An 18,719-nucleotide genomic window follows, 5' to 3' on the forward strand; every position below is an offset into this window, starting at 1 on the left:
TTCTAGGAAACATAAAATGATAGCCGTAATTGGAAGTTGATTTTTATTTCCAATCGTGGTGTACATTGATCGAATGCATAACGCATTGGAAACTAATTTGCGTAAAAACTTTTTTAGTTACAAAAATGTGAAGTGTTTTAAAAAATTTGGTTTAGCCGGAGTCGGAGTCGAGCAAAATTTTTACGACTCCGACTCCGACTCCAGCCAAATCTTCATACTCCGACTCCAAGACTCCGACTCCGACTCCACAGCCCTGGTTATGCCTCCGTAGAATTTACTCACATATAAACGGTTTCCAGATACCCGAAGGGATCTATAAATGGGTTTGGTATTTTCCTCCTTTTTTCATTAATTGAAATCTCTTAAACAGACGGAATTGTAAATCATTTGTGATTATAAACAAAATCCCTTTCTTTTCTTAGAAATAATTGGCTATTCAATAGAAAACATTGTCAATATTTCTTTGGCGTATTATGAATATACGCTTATCTCCATTATAAAAGTAATGACTTAAATGCCCGTTGCTATCGGCCACTAGCTACCAGAACACTTGGCCAAGTGTAGCTATTATTAGGTGAGATACGAATAATATTCGAATTTGTCGTTTCAAAATAACCACCCGATGAAGAAAATAATAGAAAAAATATGGGCAGATGTAACTGCAAAATATTCCAGATGTTCTGCAATCCCAACATGTAATTAGTTTTCACTAAGCTCAGGGGTATTTCTTTTTATTTTAAATACTTACACGAGTTAAACATGAAATTAAGCCTGCAAATGGACACAATACATCAAGTGAATTTCCACAAAAGAAATGTGATTTGCAAAAACTATGATTGCATGTGTTCACAACTTTTTCATGTTAAACTTCCTAAAACAAGAATACCACAGATATTTTCCAAGTTATAACCACAATCTTATCACATAATTGTGGTATTAATACCTACCGACACCATCATATATATCCCCATCCATATTACACACTTTGGCCGTTTTCCAAATCCATGTGTCGCTAACCAAAGCTGTGGTCACGTCGTTTATGTTAAAATTCCATGACGTGAAGTCATTCCAGGAAAGATAAAAATGTAAACTAAAAAAAAGATCATAGTTTCTTGGAACGCTCACAAGTGCTAATTTGCCCGATATATTTTCGTTACTAAGTGCATTTTGCCAACAATGAAGTGTTCTTAATTGAAAAAGCCATTGGGGTTATTAGAAGCAATGAGGCGATATTAAAGCACATACAAATTACTTCCGGATGTTTACTTATGCCATCATTATACATATTCCCATTAAAGCAACTCATAAAGAAAATGAATAGTACAGGAAATTTCATTACTTTCGTTACTATATCAATCGATAAGAAAAAGGACTTTAGTTAAACCTGTTGGGTTCTACTATCAGAAATTACATACTGCAAGAAATGTGTAGGTGAAACTTCAAAATAAATTGAAAGTGAAATTGAAATGATTATAACGTATTTGTTCTGCACTAAAATAAAAGAATATAGAATAAATAATGGACACGGACTCCAGAGTATCTTGCAATAATTTCAATCGGTTATCAAAATCATTTTTGTACAACCAATCAAGCCGCTCTTTTCCGACTTTGCCGATAGTTCCGTCCCAATAAAGCGAAACTATAGTGATCAAAATTAAAGTAAATGTTCATGAAAACCTATAAAAAATTTCGAACAGCATCTTGTAAACAAGTTGATGGACAGGCGGACTGATATCTTAGACTATAAAAACTGACAGTGAACCATCATCTTGATCCAGTTCGTTTCCATTGTATTCATTTCAAAAAGATATCCCATTTAAGGTATAAAAGAAAGTGAGTTGCATGGATCTTCTTGGTGACAATGCATTTGTTGTCATCATTCATAATGTCTATTTTTTGTATTGTTGCATGAAAGTAAGCGACTCGTTTATTGATTTGAAAATTACTATTGTCAGACGCGTCATAATGTTTATTTTTTGTATTGTTGCATGAAAGTAAGCGAGCGACTCGTTTATTGATTTGAAAAATGCTGTTGTCAGACGCGTATAACTTTAGTCTCCACATCAACCAAGCAAAATTAAGAGCACAAAGCAAGTGCAATCCAGATGAAGAAGAAAACAACAAATATCCCACTAACTCAACTCTAGCTGACAAGCTTAGTTTGTTCGCCTACAAATCTGATAAACAACTACGCCACTATCGCCACTTTTCAATGAAGTTGACACTACATCTGGCCGAGTTTGTGTGTGTGTGTTTTTACTGTAATTATATATGGATGGATGGGACAGACCTGAAAATGCGTAGTTGTCATGTTTTTCCATTAATGTTGTATGACCGGTGCATATTTTGATGCATCTGCTTATTGTCACATCACATATTCATCGATATGGGTTGCCATTGAAAAATGTATTCAAAAGATTCAACACAATTCCAAGAATAGAAGCGTTCAATAAATACTTTTTACATAGACTGTTATTATTTCCATTTAAGACATCGTTTTCTATATTTCTTACTCTATTGTTCTTAAAATGGGGTCAAGAGATTGCATTATAACATCCCTTGGGTTTTTAAAATAAACGTAGCCCACATTGGCTCGGATTCAAATTTTTGTTTTAGCATGCATACAGAATCAGACGTATCTCTTAATATTTGAATGTAGCCCTCATAAATACTGTCCATGTACCTCCTTTTTATAGCAGAGTCCGAACGGCGTTCCACATTGCAGTGAAGCCACTTAGAGAAGCTTTGAAACCCTCAGAAATGTCACCAGCATTACTCAGGTGGGATAATGCACCGCTGAAAAACTTTTTGGTGCTCGGTCGAAGCAGGAATCAAACCCACGACCTTGTGTATGCAAGGCGGGCATGCTAACCATTGCACCAAATGTTAGTACTTAACATTTGAAAATAATACGTCCAGTTAATAAAAATTCCCATAAAGTATGATGGTTGTAAGGAGTCTTCGTGGAGCAATGATTAGCATTCCCGCCTTGCTTAAAAATATTTTTAGCGTTGCATTATGACCTCCAGTTAATAAAAATTCCCATAAAGTATGATGGTTGTAAGAAGTCTTCGTGGAGCAATGATTAGCATTCTCGCCTTGCGTAAAAATATTTTTAGCGTTGGATTATCCCCTCTTAGTAATGCTGGTGACATATGTGTGGTCTCGCCGTAATGTGAAATGTCGTTCGGGGTCGGCTATAATAGGAGTTCCCTTGTCATTGAGCTAAATATAGAATCGGGGGGAAATCATTAAAGAGCAAACTGTATCTATTTTGGAATAATTACTAAGTGCAAATAAAATGTATGTATGATCCCGTCATTGAGCAATGCAAATACCGTCCTAACCAGTTCAGAAATAGACAAGAGCAATGTTAGAGATATATTGTTGTTGTTATATGGATATAATCCTTAAGTTTGTGTTTATTTCGCTCCGCTTTCAATTCATGGGGACCTTTTCTCAACCCTGATCACCAAAGAGTTTAATATTCATTTTGTCCAACTTTTGAGAAAAGCTTGAAGACGATTCTTATTCAAATATTATTCTTTTTGAAATCAGTATTGAACAACCGAATATATTGAATGGGACACATTTACATTCTGAAGAATCATCCCTATATAATAATTGCATGCACACAGTGATGCCAAGTCCCGAAAGGCAAAACGCACCAAAACTATATTATAAATTGTAACATTACCACCTCCCATCACAAAAACTACTAAAGCCAGCTAAAATTCAACGCTCTACTAAAAATAAAAAAATAAAAACTTCCAAAGACGTATTATAGAACTCTTGCGTATTGATTTGACGCATTTTTAATTTTATGAACCCCTACTGTACAACTTGATCAGTTTGAATGCTCATCCAATTCATTCAGTAACGTCTTTCAAATTTCAAAATATTTTTTTCAGAGGAGAAAAACATTTTTTCGACATTAAATTTGGACATATTTATATTTGGAGGGAGTCTATTTCTTATTTCAGTTATTAGTGCTTTTGTGAATTTAATACAAGCGTTTTTAATGACATTTTTATCAAGTTGTCAAATACGACACTCGCCGCCAGACATTTCTAAAGAATACCTTAAATACCAATATTGATTAAAAGAAGAATCAATAGTACCTTCATAACAATCAAATTCTATATTTGCCAATATAGTTGAGTTTCTTTTTTGTTTTTCGTTTGTTGATTTGTTTACATGTTGTTTAATGTTGTCAACGCACTCGAAATTTAAAGTTCGTCAACTTTATGCGTAATATGCATACGTTACTTTTATCGTGTAACTCAAACAATAATATTTCCCACATTTTAACTTTTTTGACAATATCATATAACGTACTGGAACCGCTTTTTTGTTTTGGAACCGCTTTTTTGATATGTTTTTTTTCATATGTTTTTTTGATGTTTTTTTGTTTTGTAACCGTTTTTTGATATGTTTTTTTGTTTTGGAACCGTTTTTTTGTTTTGGAACCGCTTTTTTGATATGTTTTTTTTTGATATGTTTTTTTGATATGTTTTTTTTTTTGGAACCGTTTTTTATATGTTTTTTTGTTTTGGAACCGTTTTTTTGTTTTGGAACCGCTTTTTTGATATGTTTTTTTGTTTTGGAACCGTTGTTTTGATATGTTTTTTTGGTATTGTTTTTTGTTTTGGAACCGCTTTTTTGGTATGTTTTTTTGTTTTGGAACCGTTTTTTTGATATGTTTTTTTTTGTTTTGGAACCGCTTTTTATACCCTGCTCCACACTGTGGAACAGGGTATTATAAGTTAGTGCATATGTTTGCAACACCCAGAAGGAGACGAGATAGACACATGGTGTCTTTGGCAAAAATGCTCAGGGTGGGTTCCTGAGTCGATATAGCGATGTCCGTCTGTCCGTCTGTCCGTGAACACATTTTTGTAATCAAAGTCTAGGTCGCAGTTTTAGTCCAATCGACTTCAAATTTGGCACAAGTATGTGTTTTGGCTCAGAATAGATCCCTATTGATTTTGGAAGAAACCGGTTCAGATTTAGATATAGCTCCCATATATATATTTCGCCCGATATGGACTTATATGGCCCCAGAAGCCAGAGTCTTACCCTAATTTGCTTAAAATTTTGCACAAGAAGAACAATTAGTACTATTGTCAAGTGTGCCAAATTTTATTGAAATCGGTTCAGATTTAGATATAGCTCCCATATATATCTTTCGCCCGATATGCACTAATATGGACCCAGCAGCCAGAGTTTTATACCGATTTGCTTGAAATATTGTATTAACATAACACTTAGTCGTGTAGTCAAGTGTGCAAAATTTGATTGAAATCGGTTCAGATTTAGATATAGCTCCCATATATATCTTTCGCCCGATATGGACTTATATGGCCCCAGAAGCCAGATTTTTGGCCGAATTTGGTTAAAATTTTGCACTAGGAGTACAATTAGTAGTATAGTCAAGTGTGCAAAATTTGATTGAAATCGGTTCAGATTTAGATATAGCTCCCATATATATCTTTCGCCCGATAGGGACTAATATGGTCCTAAAAGCTAGAGTTTTGACCCAATTTGGTTGAAATTTTGCACAGGGAGTAGATTTAGCATTGTAGCTATGTATGCCAAATTTGGTTGAAGTCGATTCAGATTTAGATATAGCTCCCATATATATCTTTCGCCCGATATGCACTTATATGGACCCAGAAGCCAGAGTTTTATCCCGATTAGCTTGAAATTTTGCACAAGGAGTACAATTGGTAGTATAGTCATGTGTGCCAAATTTGATTGAAATCGGTTCAGATTTAGATATAGCTTCCATATATATTTTTCGCTCGATATGGACTTATATGGCCCCAGAAGCCCGAGTTTTGGCCCAATTTGGTTGAAATTTTGCACAGGGAGTAGATTTAGCATTCTAGCTATGCGTGCCAAATTTGATTGAAATCGGTTCAGATTTATATATAGCTCCCATATATAGCTTTCGCCCGATTTACACTCATATGACCACAGAGGCCAATGTTTTGCTCCGATTTAGTTGAAATTTTGCACATGGAGTAGAATTAGCATTGTAGCTATGTCTGCCAAATTTGGTTGAAATCGGTTCAGATTTAGATATAGCTCCCATATATATGTTCTTCTGATTTCGACAAAAATGGTCAAAATACCAACATTTTCCTTGTAAAATCGCCACTGCTTAGTCGAAAAGTTGTAAAACTGACTCTGATTTCCCTAAACTTGTAATACATATATACGAAGCGATAAATCATAAATAAACTTTTGCGAAGTTTCCTTAAAATTGCTTCAGATTTAAATGTTTCCCATATTTTTTTACTAAAATTGTGTTCCACCCTAGTGCATTAGCCAACTTAAATTTTGAGTCTATAGATTTTGTAAAAGTCTATCAAATTCTGTCCAAATCGAATGATATTTAAATGTATGTATTTGGGACAAATCCTTGTATATAGCACCCAACACATTTGACGGATGTGATATGGTAACGAAAATTTAGATCTACAAAGTGGTGCAGGGTATAATATAGTCGGCCCCGCCCGACTTTAGACTTTCCTTACTTGTTTGATATGTTTTTTTGATATGTTTTTTTTTGTTTTGGAACCTTTTTTTTGTTTTGGAACCGCTTTTTTGATATGTTTTTTTTCATATGTTTTTTTGATATGTTTTTTTGTTTTGGAACCGCTTTTTTGTTTTGGAACCGTTTTTTTGCTTTGGAACCGCTTTTTTGATATGTTTTTTTGTTTTGGAACCGGTGGTGGTGAGAGGTGGAATTCTGATGTGTATGTAATTCCACCTTAATTCTACCTTTAAGCTTTTGAAATTCTAATCAAAATTTTTGTATAAAAAGATATCGTCAATTAAACTTTATAATGTTCGAATTGAAAAAAAGCACCAAAAGCACTAAATGAAAATGCCAGAAATCACCAATGGTTCTTTTTTTGAATATACACTAAAAAGACAATTGGGTGCTTTTTGGAAATCCAAAAACACTAAATTTGGTGCTAAAAGCACCAAATTGACATCACTGCATGCACATTATTTTGAAGTTCATCGCCATATAAATATGGGGCATGCTATTTCATATATACCTATAACCAAGGATCACTCAAAAATTATTTCTTCTTTCTTCATTCTTTGCTAATCTGGAACCTGAACTTTCGAAGCTTATCATTTTCATTATTTCGAATAAATACCATTAATTAATCACTGTAATTTACCCAATCTCGTATATGCACGACATTTAATCCTATCAGTCTACATTTTAAATGTTTCTCCGGATCCTGACAAGCCCATGTTAAATTCATCGCTTCTGCACAAATTTTGCACTACTTCTGGATTCAAAAAGAACATTTCCTTTACTTTTTTGGCGACGCTTTTTTTGCTGGGTTGGTATTCGCAGCAAGGGATCTAAGACTTACAGGCTGGTTCAATGTCCAAATCATTTATTTCATTTTTTTCATTTTATTGAAAAGAAAATGCCAGATACCCATCTCGCAAGCCTGACTATGCATGTATGTTTCAGTGTTGGCCACTACACATTTCCATAGTCTTTAGCGGGATCTGGCCGTGTGAGATGATTTAATTTGGTTCTTTTATGTTAATTTCTTATGAAATTTACATACGAGAATTATTCTTCCCAAATTTAACCATTTTTTCACCCGCATTGTGCATCATCTTTTCTTATAACTTACAATCCCTTAATCTTATGTTTAGATTTCGATTTGTTACTACACTAATTTACCAACAAATCGAAATCTATTTTTTTGTTGGCATAGGTCTACTAGAAACTGAACCATTATTTGTGTTTTTTCTATTTTTAATGTAAAATATAGTCCTTCTATTAAATTTGTCAATAGCCCTAGAATATTTAGAATTTGTCAAGGTTTTGTTTTCATACAAGGGGAGACTTTATTTGCTTCTATAGGGGAAATTGTATGTTTGCCTTATTAAATACTATTATCACATACACATACTATTTTCGAAAAGGTCAATTTAATCAATAAATAAATAGATTTGTTTCCATATTCAATTAAAATCATACAAATTATACTTGGTTTCTTTGTCAAATGCTCCCCACCTACGATAATAGAAAATTATTTGAATGTCTACTGACTGAATGTTGCCTGCGTCCACGCAGTAACTTAAATTGATCTTCAAGTTGCTGGGTGATTGGCCGGCCGAATTTGCACAAAATGACTAATATTATATTCGAAATCCACATGAATGCTCTCATTGATTCTGTCACACAATATTCCATTGAGGAAATGCAAAATACCATAACCATATAATCCAATGGATACTATATAATACTCTAGCAGTTGCAAACAGAATCTCAAAATGAACTTACCGAAATTTCAAAATTTATATTTGAAAAGTGACCCTTTTAAAAATTTGGAAGTGGAGGCTTTTCTCCTCGAGGGAAATGTAACCATTGTTGGCAATGGTATGGAAATAGATTGACATCCAGATTTATGTGTTTTATCTTTTCCATTTGTTCCCGTTTAATGTCAATTTCTATGACGGTTTAAATCGATTTTTTTATTCTTATATAACTCATGTTTCACACAAAGGTGGCGCTGAAACGAATATTCATATAAGGATTTTTTCCCCTTGCGTACACCCTTGTTTATCATGACTACAGTTTTTTTTTATCAAATCATTGATAACTTTTGTGATTTAATGATCAAATTTTTTTCTCGATCGAATTTTTTAACACATTGTATTTGCATAATTAAATTATTTTTGTTACAATTGAATTTGTTCATACCATTGAACTTTCCATATTTGATACTGATCATGAGTCAGACATACACTGCAAGTAGTAGGTTATTGACTTATGTTCCCCCCATGTTCTACAGTTACTGTATTTGATAAAAAAAAATTGGTTCAATTTAACTGTGTCCAATGAATTTATTTTCGATTCATTTGTTTAAGAATATTGTCATAAGCGAAAAGATTTTTTGTCTTTAAAATAATAACATAGAAAAACACATTCTTGATAAGTCTGTTACTTTTCTTATAATCTTTTTTAGTAGCCCATTCACAATAGGCTCGAAATCTACTAAAAGTAGAATTGAAATCCATTTTTTATAAAACAAATGGTAGTTGATATCTGGTTAAATTGGATTTTGGAAGTGTAATGAGAATGAGGTATAACATTACATGATTTGGATATGAAATATGTGTCTCAAAATAAAAGGAAATAAATTTAACCTTAATAAATGCGAAAAAGTTATTTGAAATATTATTGAAATCGTCCTTATAATAGATTATTATTCAAAAAAAGTTTACCTGGATCCAAAGATTTTGGCCTTCTCTTAAGGATTATGGTATTGATTCCGAGCCAAAGATTCGGCTTCATTAAAATAAGGTAATTTTTTTTGGGACCTTTGTAGATTTACATCTAGAATCAATAAAATTAAAATTAGAATACATATCTAATTTACGGAAATTTCATTCTCTTTTTGCGATTTATTAATAAAGCAGTTCACGTAGAAACCAATGCCAGTTTAAAAATCCAAATTATAACAGATATTTCCAAGTAAAAAATGTTTTCTTAATTCTAAAAAAAACTTTAAACCAAAGATACAAAATCCTCAAAATAAGTCTTAGCCATTATTTGAAACGTTTTTATCTTAAATCTAAAGATTTAATATTTAAGTTAATTTAAGGACGATTTCATCTCAACTCAAAAATATTTATCTTTATTGTTGTTTTTGATTTCAGCTTAAACCATTGACTAAACTACAAGTGTAGCTTAACCAACAGAGGAAAAGAATGTTTGTCAAATTTGTGGATGGGCGCACGTTTCCGAATTACCAGTGAACTGCCTGAATTTATTCTGATAATTGATTGATAGTTTTGCTGCAAGTAGAGGATGCTGATGAGGAATGTGGTAATTCCGAAACGTGCGTCCATCCAACCATCTTGCAGTCTATAGGGCTTTGTCCAAATAAATTTGACAAACATTCTTTTCCTCTATTGGTTAAGCTACACTTGTAGTTTAGTCAATGCATGGTTTTAGGCTGAAATCAAAAACAACAACAATGATTGAAGGAAAAAACCAACAATAACAAAACAAAACGAATTTATCTTTACTTCAAATAAAATGCGCCTTAGTTCAAAGGCATACGACGTTAACGGTTTGAAAAAAAATTTTGAAGCAAAGATTATAAACTTTCTTTTAATCAAAATTTCATTATTTTAAGGAAAGTTGTTCTTATTATTGTGTAAATAAAACATACTTAACTTTTTCACAATAAATAATCGAAATCTGAACCGATTTCAATAAAATTTAGCACACTTGAGTACACTACTAATTGTACTCCTAGTGCAAAATTTCAACCAAATTGGGCTAAAACTCTGGCTTCTGGGGCCATATAAGTCCATATCGGGCGAAAGATTTATATGGAAGCTATAAATCTGAGCCGATTTCAATCAAATTCGGCACATTTGACTATAGTACTAATTGTTCTCTTTGTGCAAAATTGTATATAAGTCCATGTCGGGCGAAAGATATATATGGAAGCTATATCTAAATCTGAACCGATTTCTTCCAAAATCAATAGGGTTCTTCTATTCTGAGCCAAAACACATACTTGTGCCAAATTTGAAGTCGATTGGACTTAAATTGCGACCTAGACTTTGATTACAAAAATGTGTTCACGGAGAGACGGACATGGCTAGATCGACTCAGGGACCCATCCTGAGCATTATTGCCAATGACGCCATGTGTCTATCTCGTCTCCTTGTGGGTGTTGCAAACATATGCACTAACTTATAATACCCTGGGTACACAGTGTGGCGCAGGGTATAATGAACTACCCCGTGCGAAAATTTAACTAAATCGTACTCCAATCCTTTGTTAAAAGAAGAAAAAAATTATGATCTGGAATATTTTTCAACTACAAATTAGGAAATTATTCTAAAGAAAAAATCATTGGCGCCAATTCATGACCATTTAAACTATCCCACATAATACTTACATTATGTGGGTATAGTTATGTGTACTTTCTACTCACATTTAGTTCATTAGGGATAACGAAAATTTCATTGGGCTGTGGCAAATTTCTTTCAAATATCGAAAAAAATTATAAAAAGTTACTACAAAATATATTTTTGCAATAAAAATAAGTTAAATTTAGCATTAGTTTCGCAACAGATTTTTTCTTTGTATAATTTAATGTAAAAATTTTGGTAATTATCATACTTGCAAATTATACCCTTCAGTTTGTAGGCCAAAGATCTGATTCTCACTTAACTACTTAAAAGTTGTCCTCAAAGTTCGAATTTTTTAGTAATCGCAAAAGTCGACTTTTCCAAATGTTTAAAAATTTAAAAATGGAAAAATCGACTATTACAAATGTTAAAAAAATTTGAAAGGTAGAAATGCACCTTTTTTTATTTTACTTCAAATACCTCCAACAAATGGTTTTGGTTTCCATACCCATTTTATGGATATTTATTGGAAAAGTCGAATTTTGTATATCCATAATTCGAATAGGTAGACTTTGTCTATTTTTTGCATTTTACTCACAATTTCTATGACTGTCGTTCGTATCGGACTGCATTCATTAGTATGGGAGAAGTTCTCCTTGCCTGTTCTGTTAAATTTGTTGCCAACAGAAGGAAGGTGATGATTTTTTTAAATATATAAAAAGTAAATGTATTTGAAGACACTATGTTAAATACAAATCTAATTTGAAACACAACTTTATTTAATGTTAATAACATATATATTTTAGAATTGTTATTTTTATGAACAGTCTTCAAATTATTGTACCGCAATACATGTGTAAGATTTTTTCAGTGCGGACACACATTCTTCTCCTATCTTATTTCATACCTTAAGGTGAGTACTATGTTCGCTTTTCGAGTTGAAATTTTCACGGTTACTTTACTAAAACAGTTAAATATAAAGCAGATAAATTAACTCAATTGATGCGCAGTTTTTTGTTCCTCTAAATTTCGGCAAAACATTATGGGAAAACATATTTGTTTTCATTTATAATTTTGATTATTTCAGGAAAAGTAATCACGAGAATAAAGTGATTTTCAACTCGAAAATCGAACGTAGTACCCACACCCTCAAAAAAATCGCTTCTGTAACATATACCCCAAACACATTTTGCTTCAAGCATGTATATTTTCAGAATTGGTCCAAACAAAATATTGTTTGTATTGTTCAAACATATTATGTTTCACCTTAGAGCATACACTGTTAGAAAACATTTTTAAGAAATTTTCTTTGTGTGGATATATTTTTAAGGCGCCAATTGGTTACTTCCGTTATTTTACTTGCAGCACTCTCTAGGCCTCTCTTTCTAAACACATATAGGTTTATAGGCTATTTCTAAATTAATATATGTTTGCATCTAAGCATATTATATTTACAAACATTTTTTGTCCCAAACATAATATGTTCTAACATATTAACATATATGTCCCAAACATGTTATGCTAGTTTATGAACATTATATGCTTGCACTTAAAAATATTGTGTTAAAAAATTCGAGTTCCAAACATATAATTTTTACACCCAAACATATGAAAAACAGTCTTTTTCGTCCGTGCACCTTTAGCTAAAAATGTAAAAACATTTCTTAGTGTATGCTTATTTGAAGCAGTATTACTTGTTGCTGCTATCACTCATAAGTCGTAAATGTTTACACCACTACTTATGGGTTTTACCACGACTTAAGTTTACACCACTACTTAGGGTTTTAATTACAGCTAAAATGCTATTTTGTGATGTTCTCACCTTTTTACGAGATTCAGTTACTGGAATCTAGTAAATACCCAGTTCATAGGAAACAAACAAACATTTACCTACTTTGCTATTTAATTTGATGTAAATCTCACATAAAAATGCTAAACACGTTTAGATATAGATATTCCCCTGTGTTTTTAAACCGAACACTTAAAGAAAGTGATGTACAATTCTTAACAATTTTTCATTGTAGCAACATCTGTGGAATACGTTCCTTTGTGCATTCGGATAAGCAGGAAGCAAATGTAATGCAAACACAATCAAACATTTGAAGAAACTTCGTTTAAAGAAAACAAAGAACTTTTTTTGTCTGATGCTCGATTTTATGTAAACTATGTACCAAATATAACTTTTGGCTAAAACAAAATTGGAACTTCTGTAATTTTACGTATATTTCAAAAGTTTTCGGGTCAATTTAGGAAGTGTGGGAAAAAATGTTTCATTTTTTGGCATAAAGGCATATGTTTTCAGAAAATAACAGTGAATAATAAAAACGAGATGTTTGGTAATATTGGAATTAAAATATTTGTTTTTATCCCAAAGTAAAAACTTTGAACTGTTCAAAGAAACTTAAAAAACTGTAAAAAAGAACAAAGTTTGGGTCAAAACTTTCCGAGCGTTTGTTTTATATCAGTGCTAAAAGATAGAGCAATAATATCAATTATTTTTTATTACCATAAAAAATGTTTTGCGATAGCCTTTTAATCTTCATTATGGAATCTAAATCAGTTATACTCAAAGACTTTGAATAGCCCATAATTAATCTATAACCAATGGTGGTATTCAATACATTGATATTTTTATGGCATATTATACTACTTCGATTAGCGGAAATGGTGTAATTTAATATTTTCCAACTATGTGTGAGACGATGGTTAATTCCATAATTAAATATTTCTGCAAATCATAACAAAGTCTTCAGAGTTGTCGATGAAGAAGGGTGTATCATATAGGCGTTGAATACAGTAGACCAGTATGATATTTTTGTTAATTTTTTTTAATATGAGCGCAATTTGTGTTTGTGCATGTTTTGTATTTTATATTTAAGTTAGATTACAGAAAAAAATAAAAATTTACTTCGTACCGAAACCCAGCAAAAAAATGGAAGTTCTTCTAAAGGCACAACTTTAAAAGCACTTCTAAAAATGTCCTTCCAAAGATGTTCTTTATTATAATTAGACATTTTTTTAATTGGAGTTTTTATAACCGGCTTTTTTTCAAAAACGTTAGAATGCATTAAAAATGATAAAAAATTAGAAAAATTATATGTTTGACAAAATATCACAAAATTGTTTAATTCACATCCAAAACACTGAATTCGGATCACACCTTAGGAAGTGATGCAAATTCAGTGCAACGCATGTTGAAATGGCGGACATCCGTCCTATGACAAGCCCATCCCAGCAAAAAAATTTGGAAGTACTTCTAAGAGCACAGCTTTAAAAGAACTTCCTTTTTAAGATGTTCTGTATTTTTACTACTCAAGAAGTTCTTTTAATTAAATTTTTTATATTTCGTTTTTTTCATATTTTTAAAGGGTAATTTTAACTTTTTTGTTTCAAATAGGTTAAAAACAGAATAAGGATTAATAAAATTGTATAAATTATTTAAATTTTGTTTAAAAAATGCTGAAACCCTTCTTGAAAAATTGGGAATATTTGAGGTCAATCGTTTCAGACAAGCGTTAGAATGCATTAAAAATCATAAAAAGATCATATTTATATATCAAAATATCACAGAATTCTTTAATTCACATCTAAAACACTGAATTCGGATCAAACCTTAAGAAGTGATGCATATTCAGTTCAACGGCTGTTGAAATGGAGGACATCCGTCCTATGACAAGCCCATGTCAAATTCATCGCTTCTGCGTCAATTTTGCACCACTTGCATCAAGAAAATGTTCACTTTTTTGGCGGCGCTTTTTTGCTGGGATTTTATGTGATCCAAATATCTATGTACTAAAATTTGGGGAAAAAAATTCTTAAAAAAAAATACTTTTACGTAAAAAGTAAACTTTTAAGTAAATAATTAAAAAAGTGCAACAGAAATCCTTTATTTTTGAAATAGATGCTGTCATTTATCTGTATCTCGCTAAAATGCTGCTATTTTACCAAAGTTTGTGTAAAAATATGTATTTGAGCGTTTATTTTAATAATGCGTTATAAATTATTGTTTTTTTTTTTTTAATTACTAGATTTAGGGTTTTGAACCTCTATGTCAATAAACTGTGAATTGCTTTATAGTGAGAAGATGTTATTCATTGTTTTGTTGTACTCATTTGTAAAACCAACGTCTCTCATTCGGGATGCAAAGGATTACCGTCCATTAGGGTTATCTTCACTGTATCTTAAAAGAATTAACCCTTTCACTACCGAATTAAACCTTATGTTAAAAACTTTAATTTTTCCTCTGTTTCTACTTGTGCTAACAGGATGTAGAAAAAATATTACAATTTGGAAGGCCTACTGAAAAGGCTTCTGAAAATTTAATTCTTGAAATGTGACCAAATGATCAAACGAAACTAAACGCTATTTGAAATAATATCGGCTATAGTTTTTATATGAATATCCAATTACTAGAGAAAAATTGTATTCTTAGTTTATTGTCAAGAAATGTTATGAAAATACATTTTAGTGCCCAGCAATATGGAAAATATTTATAGCTTATTTAGATAAGAGCCTCTACTTTAAAATATCATCGAGAAATAAATCGAAACTATGTGGGGAGTTAGAGCTTGGAATCGTTTTCGAATGTCCTCTACAGTGGACATCGATAGTGAAAGGGATAATGATTCAATGTTGTCCTCAAAACGACATAATTCTTTCTCGATACCAAACTATTGACCGATAGACACTGTATTCATATCATCTTTTTATGATCCTAAAATACTTCGTGATTTTCAATTTCAGGTAAATCGGATAAAAAATGGGGTTGCTAGGCGCGCACGATAACAAAAAATTTACTTCATACCAAAGTTTATGTGAGGACAAATGCTTTTAAGAATTGCACTGAATTGAAGAATTGAATTTACGTGATATTAAAGATTATGCAACCTCAATTTTAGGATGCGCGATTTACACACTAGTAAGGACAAATTTCTTTAAAATAATGAAATTTCTATTAAAAGAAAGTTTATAATCTTTTTCAGTAAATTTAGGACACATATTTTGAAAATTTGCGTCCCTTCGTTAAAGTTGCATGTCTTTAAATTAAGGCAAATTTTCCTTACAGTAAAGAAACACATTTTTAATTTAAAGAAATCGTCCTTAAATTAACTGAAATATTGAATCTTTAGATTTAAGATAAAAACGCTTCAAATACACACAAAAATTTTTTTCTGGTTCAATCACGAAATTAATTGATCCAATTAATTTTTTAATTGAAATGTCTTCAAGTAAAAAATTAATTGATCCAATTAAAAAATTAATTGATCCAATTGAAAAATTAATTGATACTATTCATTTTTGTAATTGATTTTTGTTTCAATTAAAAAATTTGTTGAATCAATTAAATTTTTAATTGAATATTTTTTAAAACTCAATTAAAACTTTATTTGGAAAAATGTTCGCGAATTTTTTTCTGTGTATAGACTAATAATTATTATGAGGATTTAGCGTTTTTGGTTTAAAGTTGTTTTGGGATTAATAAAATATTTTTTACTTCGTAGTATCCGTCATAATTTGGATTTTTAAACTGGCATTTGTTTGTACGTGCATAGCTTTATTAATAAATATAACGGAAAAATAGAATGAAAATTCGATAAATGAGATCTGTATCCTAATTTTAATTTTATAGATCCTAGATTTAAAGCCAGTTAGGTCGCAAAAAATGTTCTTATTTTAAGGAACCCTCATCTTTGGCTCGGAATAAATACCTAAATCCTTAAAGGAAGGTCAAAATCTTTGGATCAAAGTAAACTTTTTTTTTGAGTGTGTGTAAATTTTCCACGTGTGACATGACGATAACATACAAAATAAATTGAATAGAAAAATTCATCTTTTCCAAATTGTCCAGGTTATTTTTTTAAATGTGTTACAATTTTTTACATTTTATTTCACTTTTAAAATGCATAGGGGTAATGTAACAAATAAAAAAAAAGAAAAAAAAAATACCCGGCCGAGACATCCAGCTAGCTATAGCCACTAATAATTCATTCAACATTGACTCTACGACTCAAGCAGAAATATCAATGCGTTTTCAATTCACGTGTGAATTTATTCCTATCCTTGTGGTTTCAATTCTGTAAGAAGTGTAACCGAAACGCTTAACTTCAAATATTGCAGTAGAAGAGAAGAAACTCTTGGCACTGGATCGCCGCCACTTTCTGCCGCATTACTCAGTCAACAAATGGAACTTGATTGTAATTTCCCCCTTTGTACATTACTGTCTGCATTTTTCTACTCGCATTTTACATGCAATCATTAACATTAATTTGTTGGAATACTTTTACGAGGCCCTAGTGGATGCCTTCAAAATGGATGGAATATTAACCGAAAAATGTGATAGCCTTATGCAAGGACGAAAATGTATCGGTGTAAAAATTATATGTTTGGAACTCAAATTTGTAGAATATTATTTTTATGTGTAACCATATAATGTTCATAAACTAGTATAACATGTTTGGGACATGTATGTTAGAACGTATTACCTGGATACAAACATATATTAATTTAGAAATTTCTTATAAACGCATATGTGTTTAGAAACATAAGAGAGAGACAGAGAGCGGGGTAGAATAGAGGGTAAAGATATAGATGGCGACATAGATAGATGGCGAAATACTTTTAAAGATATGTAAAAAAGTTTAATTACAACAAATAAAAGTGTAGAGTCTAGGTAAGTGTAGGGCGACCATGATTGCTTATGGGAACCACCGTGGTGCAATGGTTACCATGCCCGCCTTGCATACACAAGGTCGTGGGTTCGATTCCTGCTTCGACCGAACACCAAAAAGTTTTTCAGCGGTGGATTATCCCACCTCAGTAATGTTGGTGACATTTCTGAGGGTTTCAAAGCTTCTCTAAGTGGTTTCACTGCAATGTGGAACGCCGTTCGGACTCGGCTATAAAAAGGAGGTCCCTTGTCATTGAGCTTAACATGGAATCGGGCAGCACTCAGTGATAAGAGAGAAGCTCACCAATGTGGTATCACAATGGACTGAATAGTCTAAGTGAGCCTGGTACATCTGGCTGCCACCTAACCTAACCTATGCTTGCTTATGGGCTTTTTGTATTCCAACATAATAAATAAATAAATGTTTAGAAAATGCATTTAACTATTTGGGACTTTAAAAAATATATGCTTAGGGTGAAACATAATATGTTTGCTGGAAATATATGTGCTTGAAGCAGAATATGTTTGGGAGCATATGTTAGAGACGCGATTTTTTGAGGGTCTAAGAGATGTCTAACATTTTTCAAAATTTAATCATCCGACAACCAATTTTCATGAACTAAAATAAAGTTAAATTGACTATAAAAATTTCGTTCTCTTTTTTCGATAACTTTCCCAACACACCTCGTTTGTCTATGATTTCATGATTTTTTGTATCATAACACACATTCCTCAACTCGTGCGATGAAAAGCAACAAACGAAACAAATGAAATGCATCAGTTGGATAATGCCATCGTGTACATTTGTGCTCATAATTTTAGAAAATTTACTTTATAGTGAGAAGTTATTTACTATTTTGATTTATGCGTTTAATAATCCTTATACACGGATGAAAAACACTGTTTTTCATAAGGTTAGATGTAAACATTATATGTTTGGAACTCAAATTGTTAGCACACTATTTTTGAGTGCAAGCATACAATGTTCATAAACTAGTATAACGTGTTTGGGACATATATATTCATATGTTAGAACATATTATATTTGACACTTTACATTTTCTTAAGTATAATATTTCTGGATGCAAACATATATTAATTTAAAAATTTCATATGTATATATGTTTAG

The 18,719-nt window shown here is 31.7% G+C and overlaps 1 protein-coding gene across 2 annotated transcripts in view; it reads left to right on the forward strand.

Moving 5' to 3' along the window:
- Window positions 1-18,719, forward strand: part of Ack (activated Cdc42 kinase) — a 64,167-nt gene that overhangs the window by 11,648 nt on the left and 33,800 nt on the right. The gene's annotated exons all lie outside the window — the stretch shown is intronic.

Source organism: Haematobia irritans, chromosome 5 (assembly GCF_050003625.1).
Source record: "Haematobia irritans isolate KBUSLIRL chromosome 5, ASM5000362v1, whole genome shotgun sequence".
NCBI classification, from domain to species: Eukaryota; Metazoa; Arthropoda; class Insecta; order Diptera; family Muscidae; genus Haematobia; species Haematobia irritans.